The sequence below is a fragment of the Oncorhynchus kisutch genome, linkage group LG22 (assembly GCF_002021735.2).
Source record: "Oncorhynchus kisutch isolate 150728-3 linkage group LG22, Okis_V2, whole genome shotgun sequence".
NCBI classification, from domain to species: Eukaryota; Metazoa; Chordata; class Actinopteri; order Salmoniformes; family Salmonidae; genus Oncorhynchus; species Oncorhynchus kisutch.
In genome coordinates, this window is record NC_034195.2 from 57,839,413 (window position 1) to 57,854,351 (window position 14,939).

Genomic DNA, 14,939 nt, shown 5'->3' on the forward strand with positions numbered 1-14,939 from the left:
TAAAGATCACTACTAAGGACTGTGTGGGCTCTCCTTCTCCGTGGCCGACCTGAGAAAGACATTTAAACGTGTTAACCCTCGCAAGGCTGCCGGCCCAGACGGCATCCCCGGCCGTGTCCACATGCCTCGAGATGTCCACCATTGTTCCTGTACCCAAGAATGCAAAGGTAACTGAACTAAATGACTATCGCCCCGTTGCACTCACTTCTGTCATCGTGAAGTGCTTTGAGAGACTTGTCAAGGATCATATCACCTCCATCTTACCTGTCACCCTAGACCCACTTCAATTTGCTTACCGCCCCAATAGGTCCACAGACAATTCAATCGCCATCACACTGCCCTATCCCATCTGGACAAGAGGAATACCTATGTAAGAATGGTGTTCACATGACTAGAGCTCAGCATTCAACACCATAGTACCCTCCAAGATCATCATTATGCTTGAGACCAAGGGGCTCAAACCCCGCCCTCTGGAATTGTGTCCTGGACTTCCTGACGGGCTGACCCCAGGTGGTGAAGGGAGGAAACAACATCTCCACTTCACTGATCCTCAACACTGAGGCTCCACAAGGGTGCGTTCTCATCCTCTACTCCCTGTTCACCCATGACTGCGTGTCCATGCACTCCTCCAACTCAATCATCAAGTTTGCAGACAACACTACAGTGGAAGGCTTGATTACCAGCAACGACGAGACGGCCTACAGGGAGGAGGTGAGGGCCCTCGGAGTGTGGTGTCAGGAAAATAACCTCACACTCAACGTCAACAAAACTAAGGAGATGATCGTGGACTTCAGGAAACAGCAGAGGGAACACCCCCCTATCCACATCGATGGAACAGTAGTGGAGAGGGTAGCAAGTTTTAAGTTCCTCGGCATACACATCATGGACAAACTGAATTGGTCCACCCACACAGACAGCGTCGTGAAGAAGGCGCAGCAGTGCCTCTTCAACCTCAGGAGGCTGAAGAAATTTGGCTTGTCACCAAAAGCACTCACCCGATGTCACAGGAAGGCCATAAAGATCATCAAGGACAACAAACACCCGAGCCACTGCCTGTTCACCCCACTATCATCCAGAAGGTGAGGTCAGTACAGGTGCATCAAAGCAGGGAGAGAGAGACTGAAAAACAGCTTCTATCTCAAGGCCATCAGACTGTTAAACAGCCACCACTAACATTGAATGGCTGCTGCCAACACACTGACTCAACTCCAGCCACTTTAATAATGGGAATTGATGGAAATTGATGTAAAATATACTGTATCACTAGCCACTTTAAACAATGCTACTTAATATAATGTTTACATACCCTACATTACTCATCTCATATGTATATACTGTACTCTATATCATCTACTGCATCTTTATGTAATACATGTATCACCAGCTACTTTAAACAATGCCACTTTGTTTACATACCCTACATTACTCATCTCATGTGTATATACTGTACTCGATACCATCTACTGCATCTTGCCTATGCCGTTCTGTACCATCACTCATTCATATAGCTTTATGTACATACTCTTTATCCCTTTACACTTGTGTGTATGAGGTAGTAGTTGTGGAATTGTTAGGTTAGATTACTCGTTGGTTATTACTGCATTGTCAGAACTAGAAGCACAAGCATTTCGCTACACTCGCATTAACATCTGCTAACCATGTGAATGTGACCAATAACATTTGATTTGATTTATAAATGTTGTCAAAACATTAATATACAGTAAAACAATGTCTTCACATAATATATACAGTATTCTGTATCATTTTCTAAAATCACAAATGTTGCTATCATGCATAATATTTCCAATCTATTATCAAAATGTTAACATAAAATGGACAACTTTCTAGGTCCGAAAAAGGAAGTTATCTAGCTGTACACTCAGTCCTACCTGAAGTTATCTAGCTGTACACTCAGTCCTACCTGAAGTTATCTAGCTGTACACTCAGTCCTACCTGAAGTTATCTAGATGTACACTCAGTCCTACCTGAAGTTATCTAGCTGTACACTCAGTCCTACCTGAAGTTATCTAGCTGTACACTCAGACCTACCTGAAGTTATCTAGCTGTACACTCAGTCCTACCTGAAGTTATCTAGCTGTACACTCAGTCCTACCTGAAGTTATCTAGAAGTACACTCAGTCCTACCTGAAGTTATCTAGCTGTACACTCAGTCCTACCTGAAGTTATCTAGCTGTACACTCAGTCCTACCTGAAGTTATCTAGCTGTACACTCAGTCCTACCTGAAGTTATCTAGCTGTACACTCAGTCCTACCTGAAGTTATCTAGCTGTACACTCAGTCCTACCTGGTACCAGATGAGGAGGTGTAATTTCTCCACAGCTGGGGTGCATTGGCACAAACAGTGGAGAGGTTCACCGTAGAGCTGTAGGGTACGGTTCACGGCAGGTTCACATAGGACACACTGGGGGACAGATAGAGGTCTTCACAGTGGATCAGAATTATAACTAATACCCCTCTGTACCTGAAGACTTCTAATAGGATTATCCCTATTGTCACTCTTGTGTTGATCGTCACTCTCACTCTCATTAAGCCTGTAGCTATATCAACCATTTCATTTAATTGTTTTGATAGCCTAATGCAAATGTTTTAATTGGTGGTATTTATTTTATTCCAACAGCATCAAGATAAATTGTCAGTTTGACATTTTGAGGGGGGTTTAATATAATTATTGGTTTCATGATACTTTAAAGAGATTATTATATAGCTTCAACTACTGATTGAACATTGGAGCTAAGACAAGTTGAAATATAGCTACAAGCAGCAATGTAACAGGGTGCTGGATGATGAGCAGGCTGATGAGCAGGCTGATGAGCAGGCTGAGGAGCAGGCTGAGGAGCAGGCTGAGGAGCAGGCTGAGGAGCAGGCTGATGAGCAGGCTGAGGAGCAGGCTGATGAGCAGGCTGAGGAGCAGGCTGAGGAGCAGGCTGAGGAGCAGGCTGAGGAGCAGGCTGATGAGCAGGCTGAGGAGCAGGCTGATGAGCAGGCTGAGGAGCAGGCTGAGGAGCAGGCTGAGGAGCAGGCTGAGGAGCAGACTGAGGAGCAGGCTGAGGAGCAGGCTGAGGAGCAGGCTGAGGAGCAGGCTGAGGAGCAGGCTGAGGAGCAGACTGAGGAGCAGGCTGAGGAGAGATGTTAGGGTTGGTAGCTCCATTAGGGTAACATTGTGGCACCAGCAGGAGTAGAAAGTACACTGCATTCAGAAAGTATTCAGACCACTTGACTTTTTCCACATGTTGTTACGTTACAGACTTATTATAAAATGGATTAATTTGTTTTTTTCCTCGGCAATACGCCCTCCTACACAATACCCCATATCGAAACAGCAAAAACTTGTTTTTAGACATTTTGGCAAATGTATATAATTTATATATAGTATAGTATATATATATATATATATATAAAAATGTAATCTCACTTTTTGCAAAAATGGAAAAAATGTTTTTGCTTTCTCATTACAGGGTATTGTTTGTAGATTGATGAGGAAAAAAATATTTTATCCATTTTAGAATAAGGCTGGAAAATAATGTGGAAAAAAGAGAGGAATACGTTCCCAATGCACTGTACATGAGGAGTTTCAGACATGGAGGCCAAAGATGCTCAAATTTAAGGTCAATAACACCTAAAAAAATATGTAATAGTGACGTGATTAATAATTTTGCTTAATGTAATTTCCTTCCATTTAAATTAAGTTCACCAGGTGACACTGCAATCCTCTTTCTAATTTGTAGCTAATTTTGCATGCTACGTTTTTGGAGGGAATGCACAAGGGCATGTTTATCTTTGTAATAAGTGATTTTCAAGATGGTAACACCAATGACAAACACTGAGGGACACATACAGTACCAGTCAAGAATTTGGACACACCTACTCAATCCAGGGTTTTTCTATATTTTTACTCTTTTCTACATTGTAGAATAATAGTGAAGACATCAAAACTATGAAATAACACATGGAATCATGCACTTAAAGAAATGTCAAAGTTCATGAAATTTTCCAGATTGACTGACCTTCATGTCTTAAAGTAATGATTGACTGCATTCCAGGTGACCACCTCGTGAAGCTGGTTGAGAGAATGCCAAGAGTGTGCTAAGCTGTCATCAAGACAAAGGGTGGCTACTTTGAAGAATATAAAATATATTTTGATTTGTTTAACACTTTTTTGGTCACTTATGAGATCCCATATGTGTTATTTCATAGTTTTGATGTCTTTACTATTATTCTACAATGTAGACATTTTTAAAATAAAGAAAATCCCTTGAATAAGTAGATGTTGTAACTATGGACCGGTAGTGTATAAATATATGGGAGGCAGGCATGTACCTTTCACTGAGCTGTGTAAAGACAGACTGACAGGGGTGAGACAATTAATTGTAATTTATATTAATGTTATTTTGTTGTCTGCAGGTGCACTATCCTCCTGACCCTATGTAGCCAGGTCCATCTACTATCCTCCTGACCCTATGTAGCCAGGTCCCATCTACTATCCTCCTGACCCTATGTAGCCAGGTCCCATCTACTATCCTTCTGACCCTATGTAGCCAGGTCCCATCTACTATCCTTCTGACCCTATGTAGCCAGGTCCCATCTACTATCCTCCTGACCCTATGTAGCCAGGTCCATCTACTATCCTCCTGACCCTATGTAGCCAGGTCCATCTACTATCCTTCTGACCCTATGTAGCCAGGTCCATCTACTATCCTTCTGACCCTATGTAGCCAGGTCCCATCTACTATCCTTCTGACCCTATGTAGCCAGGTCCCATCTACTATCCTTCTGACCCTATGTAGCCAGGTCCCATCTACTATCCTTCTGACCCTATGTAGCCAGGTCCATCTACTATCCTTCTGACCCTATGTAGCCAGGTCCATCTACTATCCTTCTGACCCTATGTAGCCAGGTCCCATCTACTATCCTTCTGACCCTATGTAGCCAGGTCCCATCTACTATCCTTCTGACCCTATGTAGCCAGGTCCCATCTACTATCCTTCTGACCCTATGTAGCCAGGTCCCATCTACTATCCTTCTGACCCTATGTAGCCAGGTCCATCTACTATCTTTCTGACCCTATGTAGCCAGGTCCATCTACTATCCTTCTGACCCTATGTAGCCAGGTCCATCTACTATCCTTCTGACCCTATGTAGCCAGGTCCCATCTACTATCCGTCTGACCCTATGTAGCCAGGTCCCATCTACTATCCTTCTGACCCTATGTAGCCAGGTACCATCTACTATCCTTCTGACCCTATGTAGCCAGGTCCCATCTACTATCCTCCTGACCCTATGTAGCCAGCTCCCATCTACTATCCTCCTGACCCTATGTAGCCAGATCCATCTACTATCCTTCTGACCCTATGTAGCCAGGTCCCATCTACTATCCTTCTGACCCTATGTAGCCAGGTCCATCTACTATCCTCCTGACCCTATGTAGCCAGGTCCCATCTACTATCCTCCTGACCCTATGTAGCCAGGTCCCATCTACTATCCTTCTGACCCTATGTAGCCAGGTCCCATCTACTATCCTTCTGACCCTATGTAGCCAGGTCCCATCTACTATCCTTCTGACCCTATGTAGCCAGGTCCATCTACTATCCTCCTGACCCTATGTAGCCAGCTCCCATCTACTATCCTCCTGACCCTATGTAGCCAGGTCCATCTACTATCCTCCTGACCCTATGTAGCCAGGTCCCATCTACTATTCTTCTGACCCTATGTAGCCAGGTCCCATCTACTATCCTCCTGACCCTATGTAGCCAGGTCCCATCTACTATCCTCCTGACCCTATGTAGCCAGGTCCCATCTACTATCCTTCTGACCCTATGTAGCCAGGTCCCATCTACTATCCTCCTGACCCTATGTAGCCAGGTCCCATCTACTATCCTTCTGACCCTATGTAGCCAGGTCCCATCTACTATCCTCCTGACCCTATGTAGCCAGGTCCCATCTACTATCCTTCTGACCCTATGTAGCCAGGTCCCATCTACTATCCTTCTGACCCTATGTAGCCAGGTACCATCTACTATCCTTCTGACCCTATGTAGCCAGGTCCCATCTACTATCCTCCTGACCCTATGTAGCCAGCTCCCATCTACTATCCTCCTGACCCTATGTAGCCAGATCCATCTACTATCCTTCTGACCCTATGTAGCCAGGTCCCATCTACTATCCTTCTGACCCTATGTAGCCAGGTCCATCTACTATCCTCCTGACCCTATGTAGCCAGGTCCCATCTACTATCCTTCTGACCCTATGTAGCCAGGTCCCATCTACTATCCTCCTGACCCTATGTAGCCAGGTCCCATCTACTATCCTTCTGACCCTATGTAGCCAGGTCCCATCTACTATCCTCCTGACCCTATGTAGCCAGGTCCCATCTACTATCCTTCTGACCCTATGTAGCCAGGTCCCATCTACTATCCTTCTGACCCTATGTAGCCAGGTACCATCTACTATCCTTCTGACCCTATGTAGCCAGGTCCCATCTACTATCCTCCTGACCCTATGTAGCCAGCTCCCATCTACTATCCTCCTGACCCTATGTAGCCAGATCCATCTACTATCCTTCTGACCCTATGTAGCCAGGTCCCATCTACTATCCTTCTGACCCTATGTAGCCAGGTCCATCTACTATCCTCCTGACCCTATGTAGCCAGGTCCCATCTACTATCCTTCTGACCCTATGTAGCCAGGTTCCATCTACTATCCTTCTGACCCTATGTAGCCAGGTCCCATCTACTATCCTTCTGACCCTATGTAGCCAGGTCCCATCTACTATCCTCCTGACCCTATGTAGCAGGGTCCCATCTACTATTCTTCTGAACCTATGTAGCCAGCTCCCATCTACTATCCTCCTGACCCTATGTAGCCAGGTCCAATCTACTATCCTTCTGACCCTATGTAGCCAGCTCCCATCTACTATCCTTCTGACCCTATGTAGCCAGGTCCATCTACTATCCTTCTGACCCTATGTAGCCAGGTCCCATCTACTATCCTTCTGACCCTATGTAGCCAGGTCCATCTACTATCCTTCTGACCCAGGTCCCATCTACTATCCTTCTGACCCTATGTAGCCAGCTCCCATCTACTATCCTTCTGACCCTATGGGGCAGCAGCGTAGCCTAGTGGTTAGAGCGTTGGACTAGTAACTGGAAGGTTGCGAGTTCAAACCCCCGAGCTGACAAGGTACAAATCTGTCGTTCTGCCCCTGAACAGGCAGTTAACCCACTGTTCCCAGGCCGTCATTGAAAATAAGAATGTGTTCTTAACTGACTTGCCTGGTTAAATAAAGGTAAAATTAAATGTAGCCAGGTCCATCTACTATCCTTCTGACCCTATGTAGCCAGGTCCATCTACTATCCTTCTGACCCTATGTAGCCAGGTCCATCTACTATCCTCCTGACCCTATGTAGCCAGGTCCCATCTACTATCCTTCTGACCCTATGTAGCCAGGTCCCATCTACTATCCTTCTGACCCAGGTCCATCTACTCTCCTTTTTAAACATTTTTTATTTCACCTTTATTTAACCACGTTGGCCAGTTGAGAACAACTACGCATGCGACCTGGCCAAGATAAAGCAAAGCATTGCGACAAAAACAACAACACAGAGCTACACATTGGATTAACAAATGTACAGTCAATAACACAATAGAATAATCTGTATACAGTGTGTGCAAATGTCGTAAGATTAGGGAGGTAAGGCAATAAATAGGCCATAGTGGTGAAATAATTACAATTTAGCATTAACACTGGAGTGATAGATGTGCAGATGATGATGTGCAAGTAGAGATACTGGGGTGCAAAGAGCAAAAATAAATAACAATATGGGGATGAGGTAGTTGGGTGTGCTATTTACAGATTGGCTGTGTACAGGTACAGTGATTGGTAAGCTGCTCTGACAGCTGATGCTTAAAGTTAGAGAGGGAGATATAAGACTCCAGCTTCAGTGATTTTTGCAATTCGTTATAGTTACTGGCAGCAGAGAACTTGAAGGAAAGGTGGCCAAAGTAGGTGTTGGCTTTGGGGATGACCAGATATACGAGATATACGTGCTGGAGCGTGTGCTACATTTGGGTGTTGCTATGGTCACCATTGAGCTGAGATAAGACGGGGCTTAACCTAGTAAAGACTTATAGATGACCTGGAGCCAGTGGGTTTGGCGACGAATATGAAGCGAGGACCAGCCAACGAGAGCATACAGGTCACAGTGGTGGGTAGTATATGGGGCTTTGGTGACAAAACGGATGGCACTGTGATAGACAGCATCTAATTTGCTGAGTAGAGTGTTGGAGGCTATTTTGTAAATGACATCGCCGAAATCAAGGATCGGTAGAATAGTCCGTTTTACAAGGGTATGTTTAGCAGCATGAGTGAAGGAGGCTTTGTTGCGAGATAGAATGCCGAGTGGGAGGAGTGGGAGGCCCCGGTGCAGAACTGAGGGCCTCAACTGAGGAAGAGGACAAGTACATTAGAGTATCTAGTTTGAGAAACAGAAGCCTCACAAGTCCGCAACTGGCAGCTTCATTAAATAGTACCTGCAAAACACCAGTCTCAACGTCAACATCGAAGAGGCAACTCCGGGATGCTGGCCTTCTTGGCAGAGTTGCAAAGAAAATGCCATATCTCAGATTGGCCAATAAAAATAAAAGATTAAGGTATGCAAAAGAACACAGGAAGCCCCAGTGACTCTGTCTATAACAAACATGAAGCAGATGATAAACTACTGGACTGTTTTGCACAGACTGGAACATGTTCCGGGATTCTTCCAATGGCATTGAGGAGTACACCACATCAGTCACTGGTTTTATCAATAAGTGCATCGATGACGTTGTCCCCACTGTGACTGTACGTACATACCCCAACCAGAAGTCATGGATTACAGGCAACAGTCGCACTGAGCTAAAGGGTAGAGCTGCCGCTTTCAAGGAGCGGGACTCTAACCAGGAAGCTTATAAGAAATCCTGCTATGCCCTCCGACGAACCATGAAACAGGCAAAGTGTCAATACAGGACTAAGATCGAATTGTACTACACCGGCTCCGATGCTCGTCAGATGTGGCAGGGCTTGCAAACTATTACAGACTACAAAGGGAAGCACAACCGATAGCTGCTCAGTGACACGAGCCTACCAGACGAGCTAAATAACTTCTATGCTCGGTTCGAGGCAAGTAACACTGAAACCTGCATGAGAGCATCAGCTGGTCAGTATGACTGTGTGATCACTCTCTCTGCAGCCAATGTGAGAAAGACCTTTTTAACAGGTCAAAATTTACACGGACTGATTTCCAGGACGTGTGCTCCGAGCATGAGCTGACCAACTGGCAAGTGTCTTTACTGACATTTTCAACCTTATGCTATCTCTATTGCACCCCACACTGCTCTTTCTAACCTGGACAAAAGGAACACCTATGTGAGAATGCTATTAATTTACAACAGCTCAGCGTTCAACACCACAGTGCCCTCAAAGTTCATCACTTAGCTAAGGACCCTGGGACTAAACACCTCCCTCTGCAACTGGATTCTAGACTTCCTGATGGGCCACCCCCAGGTGGTAAGGGTAGGTAACAACACATCCGCCACGCTGATCCTCAACACGGGGGCCCCTCAGGGGTACGTGCTCAGTCCACTCCTGTACTCCCTGTTCACTCATGACTGCATGGCCACACACAACTCCAACACCATCATTAAGTTACTCTTATCCAAGATGGCATAGCAGTCAGACGTCTTTTGTCCTCGTCTTGTCGTGTCCCGTATATGTAAATATATATATATATTTACAACTTTCTTCGCATACCTTTTTATATATATTTTTTTTATTTTCCATAAACTCATCTTCAAATCCTGCAACCCGCCTCACCAATTTATATATTTAAAAAAAATAAAGTATTATTTACCTAATCTGTAATCCTCCATAGAATCTAACCAGAAGCTAGCCAGGAAGCTAGCCAGGAAGCTAACCAGAAGCTAACCAGAAGCTAGCCAGAAGCTAGCCTGAAGCTAACCAGAAGCTAATCAGAAGCTAGCCAGAAACTAGTTCTTTACTGGCTAATCGTTAGTATTCAGCTAACCACGGTTTGTGGTCATCAGCTATCTTTTAGCTCAAAAATCTATCGGCAGTTTTGTACGGCGCGGCTCGGACTGGAACGTACCGGACCTATTTTCCTCTACATGTCCCTGGATTTCAACCGCAAGCTCTGGACATTTATACCTGGATTTCGCAGCTAGCTAGCTGCTATCTGTGTGACTATCGGCTTACGTCAATTCCGGAGCAAACATCAATTATTTCGGAGCTAGCCAGCTGAAGAGTTCCATCAGTCACTCCTGGCTACAATCACCTATCCGGACCCGTTTTACTGCCAACGCGGAGCCCCACCAGGCCTTCACAACTGGACTACCGACGTTATCTGCCCGAGGGAGTTATCCAGCTGGCTCCTCCGTCGCGACGTTACCTGCGGTCCGCTAATCGTTAGCTGTCTTATCGGCTGCTGTCTGAATAGACCTATTGGACAATTTTTTTCTTTTTTCTTGGGCCTCTATAACTATATCAAATTTATTTTTTTGCGAATTGGATTGATCCCCTCTACCACACGGAACCCCACTAATCCTACCGATTGAAACGCACGAGGTGGCTAAAAACAGACCTCCATCCTATGCTAGCTTGTGACATCTCCTGGTTTCAATTATGTTTCTAGAGACAATATCTCTCTCATCATCACTCAATACCTAGGTTTACCTCCACTGTATTCACATCCTACCATACATTTGTCTGTACATTATACCTTGAAGCTTTACTTTATACTTTTATCGCCCCCAGAAACCTCCTTTTACTCTCTGTTCCAGACGTTCTAGACAACCAATTCTCATTGCTTTTAGCCGTACCCTTATCCTATTCCTCCTCTGTTCCTCTGGTGATGTAGAGGTGAATCCAGGCCCTGCAGTGCCTAGCTCCACTCCTATTCCCCAGGCGCTCTCTTTTGATGACTTCTGTATCTGTAATTGCCTTGGTTTCATGCATGTTAACATTAGAAGCCTCCTCCCTAAGTTTGTTTTATTCACTGCTTTAGCACACTCTGCCAACCCGGATGTTCTAGCTGTGTCTGAATCCTGGCTTAGGAAGACCACCAACAATTCAGAAATGTTCATCCCTAACTACAACATTTTCAGACAAGATAGAACTGCCAAAGGGGGCGGTGTTGCAATCTACTGCAAATATAAAATCAATCAAATCAAATCACATTTTTATTTGTCACATACACATGGTTAGCAGATGTTAATGCGAGTGTAGCGAAATGCTTGTGCTTCTAGTTCCGACATTGCAGTAATAACCAACAAGTAACAATTCCCCAAAAAACTACTGTCTTATACACAGTGTAAGGGGATAAAGAATATGTACATAAAGATATATGAATGAGTGATGCTACAGAGCAGCATAGGCAAGATACAGTAGATGGTATCGAGTACAGTATATACATATGAGATGAGTATGTAAACAAAGTGGCATAGTTGAAGTGGCTAGTGATACATGTATTACATAAGGATGCAGTAGATGATATAGAGTACAGTATATACGTATGCATATGAGATGAATAATGTAGGGTATGTAAACATTATATTAGGTAGCATTGTTTAAAGTGGCTAGTGATATATTTTACATCATTTCCCATCAATCCCCATTATTAAAGTGGCTGGAGTTGAGTCAGTGTCAGTGTCAGTGTGTTGGCAGCAGCCACGCAATGTTAGTGGTGGCTGTTTAACAGTCTGATGGCCTTGAGATAGAAGCTGTTTTTCAGTCTCTCGGTCCCAGCTTTGATGCACCTGTACTGACCTCGCCTTCTGGATGACAGCGGGGTGAACAGGCAGTGGCTCGGGTGGTTGATGTCCTTGATGATCTTTATGGCCTTCCTGTAGCATCGGGTGGTGTAGGTGTCCTGGAGGGCAGGTAGTTTGCCCCCGGTGATGCGTTGTGCAGACCTCACTACCCTCTGGAGAGCCTTACGGTTGTGGGCGGAGCAGTTGCCGTACCAGGCGGTGATACAGCCCGCCAGGATGCTCTCGATTGTGCATCTGTAGAAGTTTGTGAGTGCTTTTGGTGACAAGCCGAATTTCTTCAGCCTCCTGAGGTTGAAGAGGCGCTGCTGCGCCTTCTTCACGATGCTGTCTGTGTGAGTGGACCAATTCAGTTTGTCTGTGATGTGTATGCCGAGGAACTTAAAACTTACTACCCTCTCCACTACTGTCTCCACTACTGTTCCTCTGCCGTTTCCTGAAGTCCACAATCATCTCCTTAGTTTTGTTGACGTTGAGTGTGAGGTTATTTTCCTGACACCACACTCCGAGGGCCCTCACCTTCTCCCTGTAGGCCGTCTCGTCGTTGTTGGTAATCCGACGTTATCTACACACCCTTGTAGGGGCCCCAGTGTTGAGGATCAGCGGGGTGGAGATGTTGTTGCCTACCCTCACCACCTGGGGGCGGCCCGTCAGGAAGTCCAGTACCCAGTTGCACAGGGCGGGGTCGAGACCCAGGGTCTCGAGCTTGATGACGAGCTTGGAGGGTACTATGGTGTTGTTGAATGCCGAGCTGTAGTCGATGAACAGCATTCTCACATAGGTATTCCTCTTGTCCAGATGGGTTAGGGCAGTGTGCAGTGTGGTTGAGATTGCATCGTCTGTGGACCTATTTGGGCGGTAAGCAAATTGGAGTGGGTCTAGGGTGTCAGGTAGGGTGGAGGTGATATGGTCCTTGACTAGTCTCTCAAAGCACTTCATGATGACGGAAGTGAGTGCTACGGGGCGGTAGTCGTTTAGCTCAGTTACCTTAGCTTTCTTGTGAACAGGAACAATGGTGGCCCTCTTGAAGCATGTGGGAACAGCAGACTGGTATAGGGATTGATTGAATATGTCCGTGAACACACCGGCCAGCTGGTCTGCGCATGCTCTGAGGGCGCGGCTGGGGATGCCGTCTGGGCCTGCAGCCTTGCGAGGGTTAACGCGTTTAAATGTCTTACTCACCTCGGCTGCAGTGAAGGAGAGTCCGCATGTTTTCGTTGCAGGCCGTGTCAGTGGCACTGTATTGTCCTCAAAGCGGGCAAAAAAGTTATTTAGTCTGCCTGGGAGCAAGACATCCTGGTCCGTGACTGGGCTGGTTTTCTTCTTGTAGTCTGTGATTGACTGTAGACCCTGCCACATACCTCTTGTGTCTGAGCCGTTGAATTGAGATTCTACTTTGTCTCTATACTGATGCTTAGCTTGTTTGATAGCCTTGCGGAGGGAATAGCTGCACTGTTTGTATTCGGTCATGTTACCAGTCACCTTGCCCTGATTAAAAGCAGTGGTTCGCGCTTTCAGTTTCACGCGAATGCTGCCATTAATCCACGGTTTCTGGTTAGGGAATGTTTTAATCGTTGCTATGGGAAGAGTTCTGTCCTACTTACTATCCAGGTCTGTACCCAAACAATTTGAACTTCTACTTTTAAAAATCCACCTCTCTAAAAACAAGTCTCTCACCGTTGCCGCCTGCTATAGACCACCCTCTGCCCCCAGCTGTGCTCTGGACACCATATGTGAACTGATTGCCCCCCATCTATCTTCAGAGCTCGTGCTGCTAGGCGACCTAAACTGGAACATGCTTAGCACTCCAGCCATCCTACAATCTAAGCTTGATGCCCTCAATCTCACACAAATGATCAATGAACCTACCAGGTACCTCCCCAAAGCCGTAACACGGGCACCCTCATAGATATCATCCTAACCAACTTGCCCTCTAAATACACCTCTGCTGTCTTCAACCAAGATCTCATCGATCACTGCCTCAGTGCCTGCATCCGTAATGGGTCAGTGGTCAAACGACCTCCACTCATCACTGTCAAACACTCCCTGAAACACTTCAGCGAGCAGGCCTATCTAATCGACCTGGCCGGGGTATCCTGGAAGGATATTGATCTCATCCCGTCAGTAGAGGATGCCTGGTTATTTTAAAAAAATGCCTTCCTAACCATCTTAAATAAGCATGCCCCATTCAAGAAATTTAGAACCAGGAACAGATATAGCCCTTGGTTCTCCCCAGACCTGACTGCCCTTAACCAACACAAAAACATTCTGTGGCGTTCTGCAATAGCATCGAACAGCCCCCGTGATATGCAGCTTTTCAGGGAAGCTAGAAACCATTATACACAGGCAGTTAGAAAAGCCAAGGCTAGCTTTTTCAAGCAGAAATTTGCTCCCTGCAACACTAACTCAAAAAAGTTCTGGGACACTGTAAAGTCCATGGAGAATAAGAACACCTCCTCCCAGCTGCCCACTGCACTGAAGATAGGAAACACTGTCACTACTGATAAATCCACTATAATTGAGAATTTCAATAAGCATTTTTCTACGGCTGGCCATGCTTTCCACCTGGCTACCCCTATCCCAGTCAACAACACTGCACTCCCCACAGCAACTCGCCTAAGCCTCCCCCATTTCTCCTTCTCCCAAATCCAGTCAGCTGATGTTCTGAAAGAGCTGCAAAATCTGGACCCCTACAAATCAGCCGGGCTAGAGAATCTGGACCCTCTCTTTCTAAAATGATCTGCCAAAATTGTTGCCACCCCTTTTACTAGCCTGTTCAACCTCTTTCATGTCGTCTGAGATTCCCAAAGATTGGAAAGCAGCTGCGGTCATCCCCCTCTTCAAAGGGGGAGACACTCTAGACCCAAACTGCTACAGACCTATATCTATCCTACCCTGCCTTTCTAAGGTCTTCGAAAGCCAAGTCAACAAACAGATTACCGACCATTTTGAATCTCTGCTATGCAATCTGGTTTCAGAGCTGGTCATGGGTGCACCTCAGCCACGCTCAAGGTCCTAAACGATATCTTAACCGCCATCGATAAGAAACATTACTGTGCAGCCGTATTCTTTGATCTGTCCAATGCTTTCGACTCTGTCAA

At 45.7% G+C, this 14,939-nt stretch overlaps 1 protein-coding gene across 1 annotated transcript in view; it reads left to right on the forward strand.

Annotated features, from left to right (window-relative positions):
- The window catches only part of LOC116356317 (uncharacterized), a 124,655-nt gene that overhangs the window by 57,620 nt on the left and 52,096 nt on the right, over positions 1-14,939 (forward strand). The window lies entirely within an intron of this gene.